Consider the following 21,286-nt stretch of genomic DNA (forward strand, 5'->3'; position numbering starts at 1 on the left):
AATCCAATTTTTACTAGCTAAGGAACCAAAAGCTAATTCTTAATCTTCAGAGTTGTTTTCCTACTCTATCTCCCTGTCCTGCTAATCTATGAAACTCCAGTCCTTGACTATCTATCCTGCACTAAAATCCTCTCTTGGTTGTTATTAGAGATACTGGTCAATAACAGATCAAGCAGGAATCTAAGGAAAGGTCCCAAGTCCAGATGGACTCAGATCTCTGCTTACTGACAGCTTGATACAGGATAATGACAGATTCTTCAGATCTTCCAGAACACACAGAACAAGAACAGCAACACAGCAATCTGGTAGTAGTCTCTCGGTGACCAAGAATGACTATTGTCTTTGTGCAGTTTCATCTATGGTGTACCCTCATGTGGCTTTGGAGTCCAAAGGCTGAGGCGCAGAGTTTGTGGCACATGGGGCATGGGACGCCAGTTGTTACGGGAGGTGCGGTTGTGGCCTGGTGTCGGCGTTCACGCGCAGCGGCAAGACGTCGACGTCACTCATCTTCAAAGGTGGTGGCGGCATGATGAATGTGGGCTCGCCAGCTACTTCTGTCAGGGACAGCGAGTTCTAGTTGCTTTGGTGTAATGCCAGCCCACTTCAAGTTGGACTTTAGCTGATCCTTGAATCTTTTCTTTGGTCAGCCTTGTTTCCTGAGTCCAGCTGACAGTTCACCATAGAATACCTGTCTTGGTATTCGCTGTGGGTCCATGCGGATGATGTGTCCAGACCATCGTAGCTGGATTTTGAGGACCATGACTTCGATGCTGGTGGAGTTGGCTCTGTCGAGGACTTCCTGGTTGGTGATTCGGTCCTGCCATTGCATCCTCATGATTGACTGGAGGGAGCGTTGGTGGAATTGCTCCAGCTGTTTCATGTGCTTCCGGTACAGTGTCCATGTCTCACAACCATACAGGAGCGAGCTGAGGACCGCTGCATTGTACACTTTGAGCTTCATCGCAGTGCTTACACCTCTGTGTTGGAGGACTTTGCAGAGCAGCCGCCTGAGTGCCTGGCTGGCCTTTTGGATCCTGGCATTAATCTCGTGGTCTAGGGACCCGTCGTTGGCGATGGTGCTGCCCAGGTACTTGAAAGTGTTGATGTTAGAAAGCTGTGTGCCATTGATTCTAATGCATGGCTGGTTCGTTGGCCTCCCTGGTGCAGGTTGGAACAGCACCTCTGTTTTGCTGAGGCTGATAGTTAGGCCAAACAGTTTTGTTGTGGTGGAGAACCTGTCCACAATGGTTTGGAGATGATTTTCTTGGTGGGCCATGAGAGCACAGTCATCTGCGAAGAGAGCTTCCAGGATGAGTCTCTCTGTTGTCTTTGTTTTTGCAGTCAGGCGGCGAAGGTCGAATAGTGAGCCATCCAGTCTGTATTTGATGTAGACGTTCAGGTCTAGATCCATCACAGCATGTTGTAATACTTGGGTGAAGTATAGGTTGAATAGTACCAGAGCAAGGACGCAGCCTTGTTTCATGCCATTGGAGATGTTGAAGCAATTGTAAGTCTCTCCACCAGATAGGACTTCCCCTGTCATGTCGACATGAAAGAGCTGGATCAGTTTGATGAATTTTGCTGGGCAACCGAGCTTGCTAAGGAACCCACAATGCATCCCTGTTCACTGTGTCGAACGCCTTCGTCAGGTCTATGAAGACAATGTAGAGACTCAGGTTCTGCTCAAGGCATTTTTCCTGCATTTGCCTCACTGTGAAGACCATGTCGATGGTGCTGAAATCTGGTCAGAAGCCACATTGTGATTCAGGCAGGTCCTGCTCTGAGACAGATGACAGGAGTCTGTTGAGTATAACACGGGCGAGGATCTTTCCAGCAGTGGAGAGTAGTGAGATGCCTCTGTAGTTGTCACAGGCTGTTCGTGCACCTTTGTTCTTATACAGGGCTATGATGGAGGCATCTCTGAGTTCTGGGGGCATGTCTTCCTTTTCCCATATGCTAGTCAGCACTATGTGGAATGTCTGGAGCGCCTTTCCATTTAAGGCCTTGTACACCTCGGTTGGGATCCCATCTTTACCGGGTGCCTTGCCTGTACTCATTTGTTTAATGGCTTTTTGGCCTTCCTCTACTGAAGGAGGGACATCAAGTTGTTCGATGGTGCGGTTTTGGGGGATCTGGTCAAGGGCCGTTTGGTCGACTGAAGAGGGTCGGTTGAGAAGCTGACTGAAGTGTTCTTTCCACCTGTTGCTGATGCCTGTTTTATCTTTTATGAGAGTGTCACCGTCAGATGATAGCAAGGGAGTGGTGGTGGGTTTTAATGGCCCATAGACAGTCTTGAGGGCACTGAAAAATTGTTTATAGTTTTTCGTGTCAGCAAAGCGCTGGATTTCTTCTGCCTTTTTTTCCCACCATCGGTCTCACATTTTCCTGATCTCACACTGCGCCATGGCTTGGAGAGACTTGAATCTGTTCTTTTTAGGAGCAGAGTTTGGGTTATTTTGCCATTCCATAAAGGCTTTGTTCTTTTTGTTTAATAGGTCTTCAATAGCAGTGTTGTTCTCATCAAACCAGTCCTGGTGGTTGCATTGTTTGGGGCCTAGAACTGCTTTTGATGTTTCCATCACCGTGTCTCTGAACTGGTTCCATTTCTCGGTTGGGCTTCCAGTGAGTGGTCCCTTCCAGGACACACAGAACAAGAACAGCAACACAGCAATCAGGATAGGGTCAAACTCTCAGGACTCACCATCCACTCCCTCCAGGTTCAAATCTAGAGAGAGACAGATAGCCTCCACAGTCTCTGAGTTTTCAGCTTAACCTCTCCCACCCCCCACTGACTGCAGCATTCCAGAATCTTTACCTGTTGGTTTCATGCCTCTTTTCTCTGCAAACTTTCATTTTCCTTATAACAGGTTACAAGATAAAAGTCAAGACAACTCTTGATGATTCAGGATGCAGCACATGACCTTGGCTTCTTCCATGTCTGACCAAGCTCTAAGCACTATACAGTGCCTCCTTCAGCTGCCTTGTTGACCATTGGAATGGATTGTTCTCTTCTTCTCATTCCACCTAGGAAATCTTGGGAACAGACCTGGAATATAGTAATCAATAAATGCGTATTGACTTGAACTGACTCAACTATCTGGATAAGTCATGGTCTATGGAAGTCTCAGGTTCCTTATCTTTCAAATAAGGCAACTAATTACACCTACCTCCCAGATTTGGAATGAAATATTGTATGAAAAGTGCTTCAGAGACTTGAAGGTATCAACAATTGGCAGTGGTGGTGTTTGTGATGCTACATAGAACACTCAGGAAATCTGAAAGTCAAGAAGGCCTGGGTCAAGGCTTCACTTCAGAAACGCAGTTAGCCAGGTGATGAGGTGCTGTGGGATGGGTCATCCTTCCACAGGGGATGGGGTCTTGGAGGTGGGATGTTATCCATGGAATGATGGATGGGACACAGCTTTCACATTCAACCCACAGCACAGCATTCACAGGATAAACTGCTCCACCTTGGCTGAGACCTGGCTTTATTTTATACCCTCATGATCACACATCTACTTGGCACAGTTTCATTCCCAACATACATGTTTCCATAGAACCTAACAACAGACAGGAAGCCTAGGGAGATAGTCAACAAAACATTGTTGCTAAGACCAAGGTCAGAGGGTAGAATCAACATGACCCAGATATATGCTGGGCAATTCAGAGCATAGATTTGACAGAAGTTTTTATGCCTAGAAAAGAAGGTGCTATCTAAGTGGGTATATAAGAAACCTTAGGTTTAATTTTTTAAGTGGGATCTCCTGGTAATATCCTGGGGAGACAGAATGGGACATCTGTATTAACCCTGCAAGCATGTTGCTCTCATCTATTTTTCCTAGGACTAAGTAAGAATAATAATCATAGCAATTCCAATAATAAGGGGGAATGTCAATAAGGAAAATCACTGTAGGGGGGTTTCAGTGGGTGTTTCCATCCTTCCTGGGGGCTGCTTTGCAGTCCCAAGTTTGGACATGTGACCATGTCAAACATCGTGATCTTTAATGGCTCCCAGAAATGAGGTAGATAAGGGGGTTAAAATGAACAGCCATTGGCATCCATTATAACTCTAAATCTATGAACATAGAATTGTTTGATCCTACATTATTATATCATCTCTTGTGGTTGTTGTTCAGTACTTCCCATCACGTCCAATTCTTCATGATTTTATGGTTCCATAAATCATGATCTTCATGATTCTAAAAATTGAGGGGGTTTTTTGTTTTTTTTTTTTACAAAGTTAGTGGAGTGGCTTGCCATTTCCTTCAACAGCTTATTTTACAGCAAACATGGTTATGTGACTTGGCCAGGGTCACACAGTAAGCAAATATTTAAGGCCAGATTTGTACACAGGAAGATGAGTCTTCCTGACTCTAGGCTAAGTACTCAATCCTCTGTACCACCTAGCAGCTTGGCACTTCATAATATATAATAAGCACAATAATAAAATAATATATAAGAATACAAATTTCAGGAGAGCTAGGTACAAAGTGATTGTGTTTGTTATAAAGGAATCATCTTTAGCTGTGATTCTCCATACTGTCCCTTTCCTATTCTTCCCTCAGCAGACAACCTAACTAAAGGTGGAGCAATTGGCAGCCAGGAGGCAGCTCTGTCTTTTATAGATTTCAGAGGAAGAATTCCATAATGTTTTTCATAGCTTTTTCCCCAATCTGCTCCTCCACACAGGGACACTGAAGGGGAACGGCCAATCAACAGCCAGTCCAATAGACTTGGCAAAGCAAAGAACAAGCTACAGGAGAGTGAGTACAAACATGTTTTGGTTCAGTGAGTTATCTAATGGGTGATAGATACTGGGCATCCAGTGCCCTATTGCTTCTATATTTGTCTTTCTTTTTTTTTTCTTCTGAAGTCTCAGCCTGCTGCTTGCTTTTAGAGAACTCTCTCCCTCTTTCCCTCCCACCTTCACTTTCTTTCTGTTTCTATTTTCACTGTTTATCTCTACTTCTGTATGTCTCTGTGCATCTTTCTTTCTGTGTCTGCATTATCTCTATCTCTCTCTTTCTCACTTCCATTTTAGATAGCATTCAGGATTGAATTTTCTAAAAGAATTCAGCCCAGAGTCACACAGTGTGCAAGTGTCTCAGGCCAGATTTGAACTCATTAAGATGATGTTCCTGATTCCAACCTCAGGGCACTATCTACTGTGCCACCTCACTCTTGCTCATTTTCACAGTCTGAATGCATTATGCAGTGGGGTGCTGTGGAACCAAGGATGGGGCGAGATACAGAATCCCGGAGGGAAGACATCAATTCTGTCTCTTACTATCTGTGTGAGTTTAGACAAATTGCTTCTCCCTACAACCATGGGCCAGTTTGGAAAGCAGCCCCATGCCCCATGTGCCACAAACTCTGCGCCTCAGTCTTTGGACTCCAAAGCCACATGAGGGTACACTGTTGATGAAACTGCACAAAGACAATAGTCATTCTCGGTCACCGAGAGACTACCACTACTATGATGGACTGGAAGGAACATTGACTCTACATTCAAATCCTACCTCTAATGCCTAGGTGACCCTAGGCAAGTATAGCCCATATAGCGCCGAGTTTTGTGACCCATGGTGAGGCTCCATCTGCCCCTCAGAGATTTAGGAGTACAGTCAGAATGAATCTAATGATTGGTTCCCTATCACTGTGTTTCCCCTGAAAAGATTATCAACTGAGAATCACTGATTAGCCAACCTTAAGTAGCTTTCTCGGAAATGGATATGTAAAATACTACCATGAGAAAAGTTGGCAGGAAACATTCCTCCTCCCCCCAAAAAGTCTGGGACTCTCTATTCCACCAGGATGCTGAGAGTCCAAAGGAAGAGGGCTCAAGCTTAGAGAGCACATGTAAAAAGGCACACTTTACCAGTTTCGGTTATTGGAAATTCACACCCCCATTTGTGGAAAGAAAGGAATGGGAAGGAAAGGAAGGAGGAAGGAAGGATTTAGTAAGTATGTGTAAACTACTATGGTAAGTCCTGGAGATATAAATAGGAAACTAAGATGGTCTTTGTTCACAGGGACTCAATGGGAACATTCTAATGGGGTAAAAAACACATTCGGAAGCATGTCAGACATTCAAATATTCCCTTTTCAAGCTTGGTCAATTTGTGTCTTGTCTATCTTTGGCTCCTCATGTAGCTGCTGTCTCCAGATGTTGCGGTTCCAGAGGGACAATTCTATGACATTGATGGAAACTGTTGTTGTTGTTATTCAGTCATTTCAGTTGTGTCAGACTCTTCATGACCCCATATGGGGTTTTCTCAGCAGAGATACTGGAATAGTTTGCCATTTCCTTCTCCAGATCATTTACCATATAAAGAAACTGAGGTAAACAGGGTTAAGTAACTTTTATGGGGTCACATAGAGCCAGTAAGTGTCTGAAGCCAAATTGGAACATAGGGTCTTTTTGACTCCAAGCCTGCCACTCTATCCACCGGGCCACCTAGATGCCCCAAAGGAAAGATGGGAAAAATCCTCCAGAACCTTCAAAGCTTGAAAGATCTTCCTTTAGCCAAATTTGGTTGAGCAGAGAAGAAGGAGACCTCTGTCAAGGCTGATATTGAACAGCCTCCTTTTCTTTGATTCCTCCTCAAAGGAATGTTCTCTCTCCTGCTCACCACTGGCTGGAACTCTGTGACTCTATCTCACAAGTGCCTTTGTACTGGAACCTGGACCATGTGATGCAGTCTCTTGGCTGATTGGAACAAGCTTTCTGTCTGCCGACTTTTCCTCTTCATCAAGTGGCTTTCAAAATTATTTTTTCACTTAATCTAAAGCTCGTGATTGGGAGAACTGAATTGAGCCTCTTACCTCTCCTTTTAATTGAGTGTGGGGGCAGGGGAAATTGATTGAGTAAATCTCAGTCATCCCCACTGTCACATCAGGTTACTTATCATCCCTGGGCTTCAGTTCCCTCAACTATAGCATGAAGGGGTGAGGCTAGATGACCTCTCGGGATCAAAGACACCCCTGGATTGATGAGTTTTTTCTCTGCTGACTAGTTGTGCAAGTTACAGCCCCTCTCTTGGCCTCAGTTTCTTCCTCTGTAAAAAAAAATGGGAAGAGCACAGACCATTTGATATCTAATGTCCTCTTTAAGCCTTAATGTATGATCCCTTTGCTGTGTCCTTCTCTTAGTAGATGCTTCTGGTTATCACACCATCAAGATTCATGTCTTACAAACATATTCAAACTAACAAGGTTTTGGGGGGAGGAATACAACACCAAAGACCAAAACAGTCTTTGTCATTGAAGCTGAAAGTCTTCTGAGGATGGGTATAACTATGTATTTTGAGACATTACTAACAATTAAGAAGCATCAGGGAAGGCTTCCTATAGGAGGTGGTTCCCAGGATGAGACTTGAAGGAAGATAGAAATTCTTAGAGATCCAGGGGAAGAGCTCACACCATATAGAAGGCAAACTCTGTGAAGATACAGATGTGGGAAATGAAACGTCCTGAAAAATGTATAGCAAGAAATTCAGTTTTGTTGGGAGGTAAATCTCCTGAAAAGCTTTGGGTACTTTATTCTCATCACTGAGATGTCTAGTCCTTTGCTCACCAGGGACGACTTGTCTAATTTTGAACTTTGGATCCTTGTGGACCTTGTGAAAGCTCCTGGCCTGCCCACCCCATCAGATGAACATCTGCACCTGGGATCAGCAGCACAAACCGTGCAGATGTTTGGACAGAAGGACCTTCTAGCAGCAAGAACCTCCTCCTTGGTCTTGCATGTCACCCATCCTAGGACCTCAGGGAGCCTGGCATCTTCCCCCAAATAGTAATCTACATTTCAATATGGCCAACACAATGGATGCCACTTCATTGCCCAGTTTTTTTTTCTTTCTATACAGAAAGTGGGCCTTTTATCTTTGTGACAACACAAAGCCTTTCTTTCATCCCTCAGTGTCCTGTTCTGCAGAAGTGCTGTTTATCCTGTGGTAATGAGAGACAGTTTCTGCTCCTCTGCATACCAAATGTCTCATAAACAGATAGTGAGGTTTTATCTTCTTTAGAGGGGCCAAAACCACCCTCTGGAACCTGGGAAAGGGACAAGAGCTTAGCTGAGAAACAATGGCCAGGCCTGTCAGGGTTCAGTGTTTCCTAAAGGCTTTCAACTTGACCCAACCTATTTCTATTGCAGGAGAGGAAAACATTGTTTTAAGGGCATTTTGGAAAATTATCTCAGTGCCTGAAAGGACCATTGGCCAATTTTCAAAACTTGTGGTTTGGAACCAAATTGGGGATATGTGTGCATGCATATATGAAACACACACATGAATACATATACATGGCATATTAAGAAATACATATATAATTTTTAAATATATATATATATATAACATGCATACACATATAATTTTGTTTTAAAATATATTGCCAGGCATTTCAAAACTAGATGTCTTATAGGTAAAAAATCAACATGCCCCCAAAAGAACTCAATTTCTTTTACCCCATAACCCATCTCCTTTCTTTTAACAGCTGAGGGTACCATCAGCATTCTAGTTACCTAGATTCCCAGTGTCATTGGTCCCTCATTCTCTTTCTTTTAACAGCTGAGAGTACCATCAGCATTTTAAAATGGATCTAAACGCTGGGAGACTACATCTCCCAAGACTCTTTACCCTAACTTCCTCAAACACATCACAGTTCCTTTGTGGGAGGTGTTTGAGCAAGTATAAAAGAAGAGAGAAATGCGGGTTTTCACCCCTTTTTCTGGAGAAGCACCTTTTAAAGAGACTTTGGTCCTTGCATAGCTGCCGGAGGTCAAATTTTCTCTAGCTTTCCAAAACTTTTCTTTTCTAGCCCAAATGAACCTATCTAAATATCCCTGAAGTCTGGCTTGATTTAATTTAATTCCCAAGCCTAATTATAGTATAGTTTATGAAAACCTGGTCAGTTTCCCTACCAGGGCTGGGGAAGACCCTGCTACTGTAGAGAAGAGAGAAATTATAAGGCATGCGAAAGGACAAGAAGCAAGACAAGATAGAAGATGAAGGTAAGAGGGGTGGGATTTCCCTATTATCTACAGTGAGTCTTAGGGTGGAGGATATTGAGAGAAATGGCAATTCAGTCACTAGCTGAAGAGATATATGGAATATTGTCCTTCTTCTTCTGCCTTCAAATCAGCCAGGCCACCTCCAACTTGATTATCCCAAGTCCCAGAGATAAACGCAGCTTCTTCCTTCCAAGTCCCAAGTTCCAGAGATAAACCCAGCTTCCTCCTTCCAGGTCACCACCATCAGTCCAAAAGCCTTCAAAACAGTCACTGTTGGCTTGGCTCCAAACTACTTTTCCTGGTAACATTCCAAATGGAATTTTCCTTTGATTGACAGCTGACCCATCTCCAGCTTCTGCCCTTTGTATGCATTTTCTTATAATTTATCTCTTCTCCACACTACCTTCCTTTCCCTACCTTTTCCCCTCCAAATTTACCATCAACACTAGTTACCTAGATTCCCAGTGTCTTTGGTCCCTTTGCCCCTCACTCTCATTCATCCCATATCTTCTTGTTTCTGCTTCCTCAATATCTCTCTTATTTGCCTCCCCCACTCCCATAGCCAGTGGCCTAGTTGAAGCTCTCATCACGTCTTAGGACCCTGGATTCTTTATTGTACCATCTTTCAAAGTGTTCTCTCTTCTTTAAGCCTCTCTCCTCTATTATATTAATTGTCCATTACTCACCTACAGTGATGATTTTCCTAAAGTAAATGTAGCTCTAATCACTTTACCTGCTTGGTAAATTTCAGAGGCTACCTACAGAATCCAATTTGAGACTGCACATTTTATACAGCACCAGGTGTGGAGTCAGAGGGGCCTTAATTCAAATCCAACCTCAGATACTTACTAGCTGTGTGATCCTGGGAAAGTCACTTAACCCTGTTTACTTCAGTTTCCTCATCTGTAAAATGAGCCAGAGAAGAAAAAAGCAAACCACTTAAATGTCTTTGCTAAGAAAACCCCAAATGGGATCACAAAGAGCCAGATAGGACTAAAACAACAAAACAACAATTTTGGGCCATTTAAAGTTCTTTGAACCCAGGCACCTTCCTACCTTTTTCATCTTATTATGTGCATTGCTTTCTTTTGCAAATTGTGGCCTACTTGTTCCTCTCTCCCATTTCTGTGACTTTATGGTGGTTGTCTACCATGACAAGAATGCTCTCCCTTACTTTTGTATATTCCTGGTTTCCAACAAGTCTTATCAAGTTCCATGTTCCTATTCCCTCTAGCTGCTATTATCTCCTCAACTTCAATGGTGACCTTGAATTTCCATTTAATAATAATAATAAATAGGGGGCAGCTGGATGGCTCAGTGGATTGAGAGCCAAGCCTAGAGACAGGAGGTCTTGGGTTCAAATCTGGACTCAGACACTTCCCAGCTATATGACCCTGGACAAGTCACTTAACCCCCATTGCCTAGCCCTTGCCACTCTTATGCTTTGGAACCAATACACAGTATTGATTCTAAGATGGAAGGTAAGAGTTTAAAAAATGATAGTAATATTATTAATAATAAATAATAGCCTGTATATATATGTATATAGTAAATTTATATTTATACAATTGTGGTTTATAAAATGTTTTATGTATGTTATCTTACCTGATCCTCACAATAACCTTCTAAAGGGAAGTTGCTATTATTATTCTCCTTTTACAGAGAATAGTGAGACTAAGAAGTAGAATGACTTGCCCAAAGTCACACAACTAGTCTGTTTTACCTATGTGTGTGTAATTGTCTCTCCTATTAGAATGAATGCTCTTGCAGATCAAACCTTTTCATTTTTGCTTTCATATCCTTTAGAGCCCAGGTAGTTTCTGGTGTGCCACAAGGAGTTGAAGAGATGCTTGATGGCTGGTTGCTTTATTGCTTGAGTCAGAGGACTTGTCTTTGAGTTCTGAGCAGGATACTTGTAAACTATGCGCAACTCACTAGGTCTGAGTTTAATATCAAATGGGGCTGAAAATACTCGTTCTGCTTATCTCCTCGGTTCCTCAGGAGGAAAGTGACTTGTAAGCCATAAATCACTATATAAAAATGAAAAATTATTATTGTTAGGGATGATAATTTCAAAAAACAACATAGATAGAATAATAAGCATGTTGGATTTCAGGAATAAGGCATTTTATTCCTTTAATAAATGGATAGGCAAAGCAGACTTCAGTCTCTACTTTTTCTCATCAACATCGTAGTCTAACTTGCCCACACCCCAAATAATAATAATTTACATTTATGAAGAACTTTATATATAATATCTCTCTGGTTTCTTACAACAATTATATGAGCTATTTCCTCCTTTAGCAGATTAGGAAACTGAGGCCCAGAGGCATTAACTCATTTGCCCAGGATTATAGTGATAGCCATAAACTGAGAATATTGGCCTAAAAAGTTTCTACATTTCTCTTCTCAGGGCAGCTAGGTTGCACAATGGACAGAGCACTGAGCCTGGAGTCAGGAGGACCTAAGTTCAAATCTGGCTCATGCACTTAATGGCTCTGTAATCCTGGCGTGGGTTTTAAAGTTAATATACAATAACTCAAGTATTATATTTATGATATTTATTAAAATTAAAAATAAAAACTAGAGTAAAACCTGCCTAACTCGACCACGAGGAAGAAGAGAGAGGGAGGGAGGAGTCACAGAAAACTTAAATATAATCACTTAAACATGAGGACACAAGAAAAGGGAAAAGGATTCTAGGTAATACAGAAAGGAATTTTGGGTAATATAGATTTTAGGGGTTCAAGAATTTCCAGCTATACACTGGGCAAGTCACTTTACCCTTCTGGCCTCTTTTTCTCATCTGTAAAATGAATTGGAGAAAGAAAAGACAAACCTTTCTAGTTTCTCTGCCAATCCCAAATGTGTTTAAGGAGAATAAAATATGAATGGATAACAATAATAAATTTTCTTTCTAACTCTATCCCATAGATTCTCAGTCACTTATTAGAATCCTTTCAAAAAAATAGTAGAATTTGAAATATACCTTTATTTTAATTGACCACAAATTAGCTACTTAAATGCAGAATTTTTGAACTGGAACTGTGAATCATTGGAATATGGATCTCCCAGTGAAGGTGAAGCTAATTTGAATTTGGGATTAAAGGGTCTGCTAGTTGTAGGACCATGTGTAAATTGGACTATCTAGCTTCTAAGATCCTTTCCAGCTTTAAATCTGCAATCCATTGAAATCCTCTTTTCCCAATGCCAATTAGTAACTGTTCCCCCATTCCTAGTTTTAGACAGCTACTTGGGGAATTAGAGGGTAAGTGACTTACTCAGGGTCACACAGACATTATGAGCAAGAGACAGTTCTTGCACCCTCATTCCTTATTCTGGTACTTTATCCAATATACTAAGTTGCTTCTCTATTAGTCAATCAGGGATAGGTATTAACAGCGAAGTCATATGCTACTGTCTCTTTCACTCCTATCCACTGGGTCCTCTCCATTTAGAACTCCATTTGTTCTGGTCGAAATGAAACCTGTTGACCTGGTGAAAGTCCCTTTTCTCCTGTTCTGCAGTCTGTTTGCCCAAGATTCAGGACCCTGTAGACTCTGCCACAGCTCCCTCAGTTGCTGACTTGGCTGGATTGTTTTTTATGCTGATACCATCTGACTCCTCATTATCAAGTAGCCACTAGGAAATCCTCCCTCTCTCCTGTTCTCCAGGGAGGGAATCATCGTTCTCTCGTTATCTTCTGGTCTATGAAATCACTCAACTCCCTGACCACATTCTGTGTCATTTTTCTTCTCCATTGCAGATAGCAAGCAGGTTAATAAAGACGCCCCTGGCCCTTGCCAAGATGGGTGGCTTTGTTTAATCTCCCCAAAGCCTCTAATTGACCTGACGGAGATAGCATAAATGGCTGATTGACTGGAGGAGGCAATTTCCAAAGAAGAGAGACAAGGGAATCGATCTTGATATTCCCCCACATCTCCTCCATGTGCCACAATCATGTAGTCTCCAGATGCTCAGAGGCAAGGGATGGAGATCACCTGGTTTAACCCAATGGCACAATTATTTTAATTCATTAAGCATTTATTAAGCATCAGTGACCCCACAACAGTGTGGTGCAATGGAATCAGAGGGCCTGAGTTCATCTCTTACCTCAAAGTCTTACTACCTATATGAATTGGGCAAGTTATTTAATCCTGGTAGACTTCAGTTAGCTCATCTGCACAATTAGTGAGGTTTGCTAGATTGCCTCTGATGGTTCTTCTGTCTCCGAAGCTCTTAATCATTTTTTGTGCATCCTGGCCTTTTGCTCAGCCTGGTGAAGCCTATGGACCTCTTCTCAGATTGCTGCCTTTAAAGGGATGAAATTAAATGCCTTGGTCCAAAAAGGGAAGCTAATTATACTGGAATATAGTTACTGATGTATTAAAAGTTTCAAGTTTGCTGACCCCCTAAAATCTATACCCTTTAGAAGGGATGTATAAACCCCAGACTGAGGATCTAGCACTAGATCTACAGTCACTTTCTAAATCTTTAATCAGTGCATAAATGGTTTACTTCCTTTCCTCTTGTTTTGACATTCCATCTCTTACCCTTATGTCTTGGCCAATATGTTCCCTTTGCCTGAAAGATGTTCCTTTGAGTGTTCCCAGCTTCCTTAAATATATTGCTAAGATGGGGGCAGGTAGGTGGCTCAGTGGATTAAGAATCAGACCTGAAGACAAGGAGTCCTGGATTCAAATTTGACCTCAGACATTTCCTAGCTAGGTGACCCTGGGAAAGTCACTTCACTTCTATTGCCCAGTCCTTAACAGTCTTCTGCCTTAGAACCAATGCATACTATTAAGATTCTAAGATGGAGGGTAATGGTTTAAAAAATAGGTAAGATAACACTCTCTTTGGTATATCTTTCCCACTATCCCATAACTATTTATTCTTTCTGACTTTCTGTTTCTGTCTCTGTCACTCTGTCACTCTGTTTCTTTCCTGCCTCTCTTCCTTCCAATATGGGAGAAACACATCCAAGTTTGTAGTAAGGTTTTGCCCCAAGAATGGGAGACTCAAACTCCATTCAATCCAGAAGTAAGAAAATAATTTTATTTGAAGTAGTAGTAGTTCTTGGTGGTAGCCCAATAGCTGGTAGAATAGTCTAATAGGCTAATCGGGTATCCTTAGGGCCAATGGATAAGCCCAAGGACTAGTAGAGTAGCCTCTTTGGAGCTTGATATCATGGAATAGCAACTCATCTATAGGGTGTCAGCTTCCTCCAAAAAGTTGAGCTACCACCTACTGTGAGTCAGGGTTGGTATATTTATTGTGGTCTGCTACCTTAGCATCTCCCTTTCCAAACCCATGTGGAGGTATGTTTTGGGGTTTGTTGCCATAGGGAATAAGAAGCATGCACAAGATTGGAGGATTCTTCTGAAATGCCAGAGTCCCCGAAGCATAGGTTCTGTGATTTGCCATTGTCCACCTTATCATCATTTTCCAGGGAGAGGTCTTGCTGCCTTTCCAGAGCAAGAACATGGGGAAGAGATGCAGTACACTGGAGGATCACTATAGGTTATTAATTATTTCTAAGAACAATATAAGCATACAAAGCTGATATCTTGTATAGAACATTACAGATCTAGTATACAGAGTGGATAATTGAAAAATGTACAATTCATGCGTGTCTAACTAGTGAGAAATACAAGATTTCAGAGTATGAGGCTCTCATTCCTATTGCTGCCCACTGTCAGCCTACATCACTTCCTCCCTCCCTCTCTGCCCCTTCCCTCCTTCTCTCTCTCTCTCTCTCTCTCTCTCTCTCTCTCTCTCTCTCTCTCTCTCTCTCTCTCTCTCTCTCTCTCTCTCTCTCTCTCTCTCTCCTTTTTCTCCTTATCTACATGCATGGTCTGTCCCCTCAGCAGAATGTAAGCTCTCTAAAAAGAGATACTATTTATTTCCCTTTTCTTTTTCTTATTCTCCAGCTTCCAGTAGAGTGCCTGGTCCATTGTAAATACTTAAACATTGATTGTTGAGCTGAATTGAATGGTTGGACCATTCCCATGATTATTATTAGCATCATCTGTAAAATGAGAGGATTGGATGAGATGAAGGCAAAGGCCCCTTCTATCTATAAAATCCTAGAACACTTGGATTCCATCTACTCATTGGATTTCTTGAATCAGCAAGACATGTTTATAAATTGTCATCACATTCTTCCCTAGGCTTGAAGAAGAGACCCATATGCTGGTTATCAGGGACACACCAAACAACAGCTTTATTCTCCATGTGGATCATATATGCATGGGGAAAAGGGCATACATGTTGCAGAGGGCAGTCTAGACTTCAGGGTAGCAGCAAAACCACTGACAGAAACATCCCGTATATTTCTCAATAGATATTTGTTCTGTCTTATCAACCTTTGTACTACAGAAATAGTTATTTTTAATAATGCCATTTGGCTTACGAGAGAATGTTCTGGCCTCAAAATCAGGAAACCTGGCTCAAAAATATTTGATGGTTGTGTGAATAGGACTGGAGCACTTAACAGACCAATAGTGTGGATTTTGCACAATCAGATAAAGATGGAGTTATTATAGCTGATCAACTCTAGAGGATTTTGAATTTTTAGAAACTAGAGAAGTTAACTAGTCTCTCTAAAGCTTCAATTTTATAATTTATAAGTAAAGAAGGTAATATGTGCTCTACCTATCTCCCAATGTAGTTGAGAAGAAAGCTCTATTCAATAACAGCTGTTATGGTTTCTCAATGGACAACTTGATCCTTTTGGACATTTTTTTTTCTCATAGGTCTCATGTTTCTGATTTCGTTTCTATAGGGAGGGAGCAGTCATATTTTTCTAACCCACCCTCCTTACTGCTTCCTTTACAATCTTCCTAATGTATTCATATTTTGTAATTAGATATCTGGATCCATTAGAACAAGAGAATCTTTACTCGGGAATCCATAGACTTCAAAATACAAATTGATGAGTTGTAATTCCTTATAACTGTTTTTAATACTATGTATTATATTTTATACATGTCATCCATAGGCTTCCTTAGACTGCCAAAGTATGTGTGCAAAGCATACTGTCATGCATGTGTGTTAAGACACTCACCCCCTTAAAAGGTTAAAAATTCCCACTCTCAAGGTATCTGACCCTCTACTCTGTGAGCTGAAGATAGTGATGGAGACTTTGTGGGAAAAGTAGTTTAAACCCATGCTGATAATCTGGGACATGGATATAATTCATCTTATCAATCAAAAAATAATTTTGAAGTATCTGGAACTACCCAAGCATATGAAAAACTTAAATGGGGAGAGATCTAGTGGTAAGATCAGTGTTCTAAGCACCTTAGGAAAAGAAGGGGCTGCTTAATCAGAAAAAATAAAATTCAATAAATAAAAGTGATAAGTGGATGGGAGTAGGTGGAATCACTTAAGAAGAGAATTTCAGGTAGAATAAAAGAGGCCAGGATAGACCCTTGGAGAGCATAGGCAGTTAGGAGAGTGTTGAACTAGCACCAGAAATTAAAGGGCCAGGATATGGAAACCTCTAATATCTAGGAAGCTTATATTGCTCATCTGTAAAATGGAATAATAGAAATTACTATGAGAAGGGAATTTCAACAGCATTCTCACCCATTCCCAAATTTTACATATGAGGAAACTGAGACTCAGGGATAGGAATATTGTTGCCACCTCACAGAAGGCCTTGGCAGGATCAAATCAAATATAATCTGTGAAGTACATTGCAAAATGAAGTCCTAAATTAATTGGTAACTTATTAGTATTCTAATCACTATATTATTGAATGAGATAGAAAAACACTTTTTTTTTTTTGACAGATGAGGAGACTGAGACCCAAAGAGGGGAAAAGGTTCAAGGTAGTAAGAAACAGAGTCATGCTAATAACTTAACTAAATATATTTGAAGCCTGCCTATCTAGAGTACTGACCCCACATCTATCTCCAGCTCCCCCCCCCAAAAGAAAAAAAAATCTTTCTCAGACTCATTTTAGTTTCCCTTATTCTCCTGCTCTTAGAGTCAAAATACTCAATATAATATGATATATACATATAATTTTAGGGATTAGAGGTAGACATACCATACTCCCTGCTTCTGATCATCTCTCCTGGTGCTAGTATCTGAAATTCCCACCATTTAGTCACTCCTTTGGGTTATGAAATTGAAAGCCTTAGTAAAAAAAATTCAGATATTTCATCTGGGAAGGGAAAGAAATAAGCATTTATGGAGCATCCACTATGCTAAGCACTTTGTGAATATCATGTCTTTTTACCCTCAAAACAATCCTGTGAGACAGGTTTTGTTATTATCCACGTTTTTGAGAGTAGAGGAAACTGAGACAAAGAGGTTAAGTGACTTGCCCATGGTCACATAGCTAGCAAGTATGTGAAGCTTGATTTAAACTCAGTTCTTCCTACCTCCAGGCTCAGCACTCTATGTTGATGCCACTGTTTATGGTAGCAAAGAATTGGAAATAAAGTAGATGTCCATTGATTAGGGAAGGCTAAACAAATTGTAGCACTTTAATGTAATGGAACATTACCACGCTAGAAGAAATAACAAAGGAGAAGAAAGGCATATGGACTAAGGCCAAGTAGAGGAAGCAGTGTCAGGAAAATTATACACAATTGACTACAAAAATTTAAGTGGAAAAAGAATAACAAACTGTAAAACTTTGTTGCTGTTGTTGAGTCATTTTTCAGATGGGACCAACTTTTCAGGATCCCATTTTGGGTTTTCTTGACAGAGATACTGGAGTGGTTTTCCCTTTCCTTCTCCAACCCATTTTACAGATGAAGAAACTGAGGCCAACAGGTAAATTGATTTGCCCAAGATTACACACCTCGTATGTGTCTGAGGTCTGATTTGAGCTGAGAAAGATGAATGTTCCTGACTCTAGGCTCAGCACTATAGCACTACATCCATCGGGACACCCAGCTGCCACTGTTAAACTCCAAGCTAAGTAATTATAACAATTGAATGTGGCACCAGACAACAGGTGGGAATATATATCTCTCTCCCTTTCTTGCAGAGGTTGGTGAGGCAGGGGAGAGGTAAAGATGAATCTTAATGTAAAAATGGCATAATTAATCTGATGGTTAGGTTTATTGTATTGTTTTCCAACCCTTTCCTTTTTTCTATTCCAAGAGGTGATGTAGTAGGTAGGAAAAGAGAGAAGGTGATTTGAAAACAAATGATATCAATTAAGAAAAATACACTAGGGTCAAGTCATTCAAGTCCCAAAGCCCTGAAAGAATAGGAGAAAAGAATTGAGCTTTGATGGAAATGGAGCTGTGGTGAAGTTTTTATCAGAGGAGAAACAAGGAAGAAAAGAACAAGCAAAGGCTCTTGGGAAAATCAGAGCAAAGCATAAGGGAACTGAATGCCTAGGTGGGGTAGGAAGGATACTGAGACTGAGCAGAGGATTCCAAAAGAACCCTAGCAGAGATGCTATCCTTAATACTCCCAGTTTCCTATGTCAAGCAGCACGATAGAGTGGAAAGACCACTGGATTTAAGGCTTAAGAACCTGAATTCAAATCTCTACAGATTTGGTGGAACTGACTTGATTTCTCCAGATTCATTTCTTCATCCATAAAATGAGGCAGTTGGGTTAGATGCCCTCTATGGTGTTCATAGAGAGGTAAGTAGTACAGTAACTAGAATTCTGGTCCTGGAGTCAGAAAGACTCATTTCTCTGAGTTCAGATCTGACCTCAGTCATGTACAGACTACATTAATAAGTCACTTTGAACTGTTTACCTCAGTTTCCTCATTTGTAAAATGAGCTGGAGAAGGAAATGGCAAACCACTCTGGTATCTTTGCCAAGAAAAGCCCAAAAGGGGTCATGAAGAGTCTCATACAACTGGTTTGCCTCAGTTTCCTCATTTGTAAAATGAGCTGGAGAAGGAAATGAGAAAAACCACTCTGGTATCTTTGCCAAAAAAACCCCAAAAGTGGTCATGAAGAGTCTCATACAACTGGTTTGCCTCAGTTTCCTCACCTGTAAAATGAGCTGGAGAAGGAAATGGCAAACCACTCTAGTATCTTTGCCAAGAAAAGCCCAAAAGGGGTCAGAAAATGTCACACATGACTGAAACAATTGAACAAAAAATAGGCCCTTCTGGTTCTAAGTTTATGCACCTTGAATCCTACCCTACCTGGTTAAGCCCTCCTAGTCCTTGGGTATCTCCTGGGCTGGTCCCAAGAAATGAGGCCAGCAGCAGGTGCTGATTGAAATTCCAGTCACTGAGGTGTATCAGCTGCTCTGGTCATGAGTGCATAAATCTAAATGTCCCCTTTGAGTATGCCTTTCATTTTCCAGCCTTTCCCTGCTATTGAACTATTCATCTCTAACATTTGTAGTCCTATTAAGAGGGAAATACAATTTCATAGCCACAGATAAGAGATTAGACAGATCAATTTCAGCCTGTGAAATAGACTGAGTGGGAGGGGGAGGAGAGAGGGGGAGCAATTTCCAAATTATGGTGTGGCTGACTTTGGGGCTTTTAGTTTATTGGATTGGAGTCTGTTCTCGTGCGGCATCTCTGATTATTTCTCAGTGATTGGGTGAGCAGCCTATCACTTAAATCCACTTAAGTTCACTGTGACCAAGGTGCAATTGACTAGAAGCTCAGGGACTTGCTTAAAGTCAGCGCGGATGTCCCCATTTGTTTGTCTCCTGGCTCTGCTCGGTGCGGGTGAGGGTTTTTTTTTTTTCTTTCCAGTCAGGGAGTGAATTTATGGGACGTGCCACGGAACTCTTAATCCAATGAAGAACAGTGGCTAATAGCACCAAATAAAATTACCTGCTCACTCGATGGCTCTTCAGAGGACCCCTCTGTGAGGTAGAGAGACTTGTTAACAGTGAGCTGGCAGGATGCTTTCTCATTCCCTCCGATGATGTGGCAGCCACTTGCTCTCAACGTAGGCAGGGTTTGGCAGGGACCCTTCCAGATAGGAGGCGAGGATGGCACCTTCTGCCCTCTTCCCTTCTAGATCCCCCTCCTAGTCGGTGGTTGTGAGGATCGGAAAACCCCATCTTGATAGAGATGGTGAAGGAGTTCGGCAGAAAAGTTCCATGCAAGCTGACTTTTGGGGGACTATTCTATAAAGTATTCTACAAAAAAGCTATTGAGTAAAGCTTGAGTACTTCTGTGACCTTGGGGAAATGACTACTTCTCTGGATGTTTCCTCCCCATCCCCCTCCAAAATAAGGTTCCATTTGAATCTCTTCTAGAAGCTTTAACACTGAAAAATTGAGCTGATTAAATAAGCGAATATTTTTTCAATTTCTATGAAAATTTGAATTTGAAAAAATGGCTTTTTTTCATATTCTAGACCTTTATCTTCACCTCAAGGCAGGACATTCGCTCCCAAGTTCAGTCAAGATGGTGACATCACTTCCCTGTTCTATTGCTTTTAAGGGCTCCTAAGACTGCTGCTGATTTGGGGCTCCTAGATCAAAAGAGACAATTTCATTCTAAGACAGCAGAATCATTGACCAAGAACTCTTCTCCAGTCACTCATGGTTGTCTTGTGCTTCTGAAGGTGAAATTTGTTTTACTTTGGCTTGCAGAAAGAATAGCATGGGAAATTGTGCGAAATAACCATTGGATTTTTTCTTCTCTTTCTTTCTTCTTCCCCCTTGTTCCTCACTTCTTCTCTCCTCTCCTTTTCCTTTCTACCTTATTTTCTGTTCCTCTTGTATGTGTCCTCCTATAAGTACTCCACAGGCAGCTAACCCAAGATGGTGGAAACCTTCATTATTTCCCCCTGTTACCGAGAGGTTTCCAAAAAGAAAGAGAGAAAGAGAGAGAGAGAGAGAGAGAGAGAGAGAGAGAGAGAGAGAGAGAGAGAGAGAGAGAGAGAGAAAGAGAGAGAAAGGAAGGAAGGAAGGAAGGAAGGAAGGAAGGAAGGAAGGAAGGAAGGAAGGAAGGAAGGAAGGAAGGAAGGAAGAAAGAAAGAAAGAAAGAAAGAAAGAAAGAAAGAAAGAAAGAAAGAAAGAAAGAAAGAAAGAAAGAAAGAAAGAAAGAAAGGAAGGAAGGAAGGAAGGAAGGAAGGAAGACAGGAAGGAAGGAAGGAAGGAAGGAAGGAAGGAAGGAAGGAAGGAAGGAAGGAAGACAGGAAGAAAGAAAGACAGGAAGAAAGAAAGACAGGAAGAAAGAGAAAGAAAGAAATGCAGAGGAATTTTAAAAAGCAGAGTATTATCATCTGTCTGAAGGACAAAAAGGCTTTTTCCTTGGAGAGATTATTCTATTTATGGTTTAAAGGAAGCTAGAAATCCTGAAGACGTACA

Source organism: Monodelphis domestica, chromosome 4 (genome assembly GCF_027887165.1).
Source record: "Monodelphis domestica isolate mMonDom1 chromosome 4, mMonDom1.pri, whole genome shotgun sequence".
Taxonomy (NCBI): Eukaryota; Metazoa; Chordata; class Mammalia; order Didelphimorphia; family Didelphidae; genus Monodelphis; species Monodelphis domestica.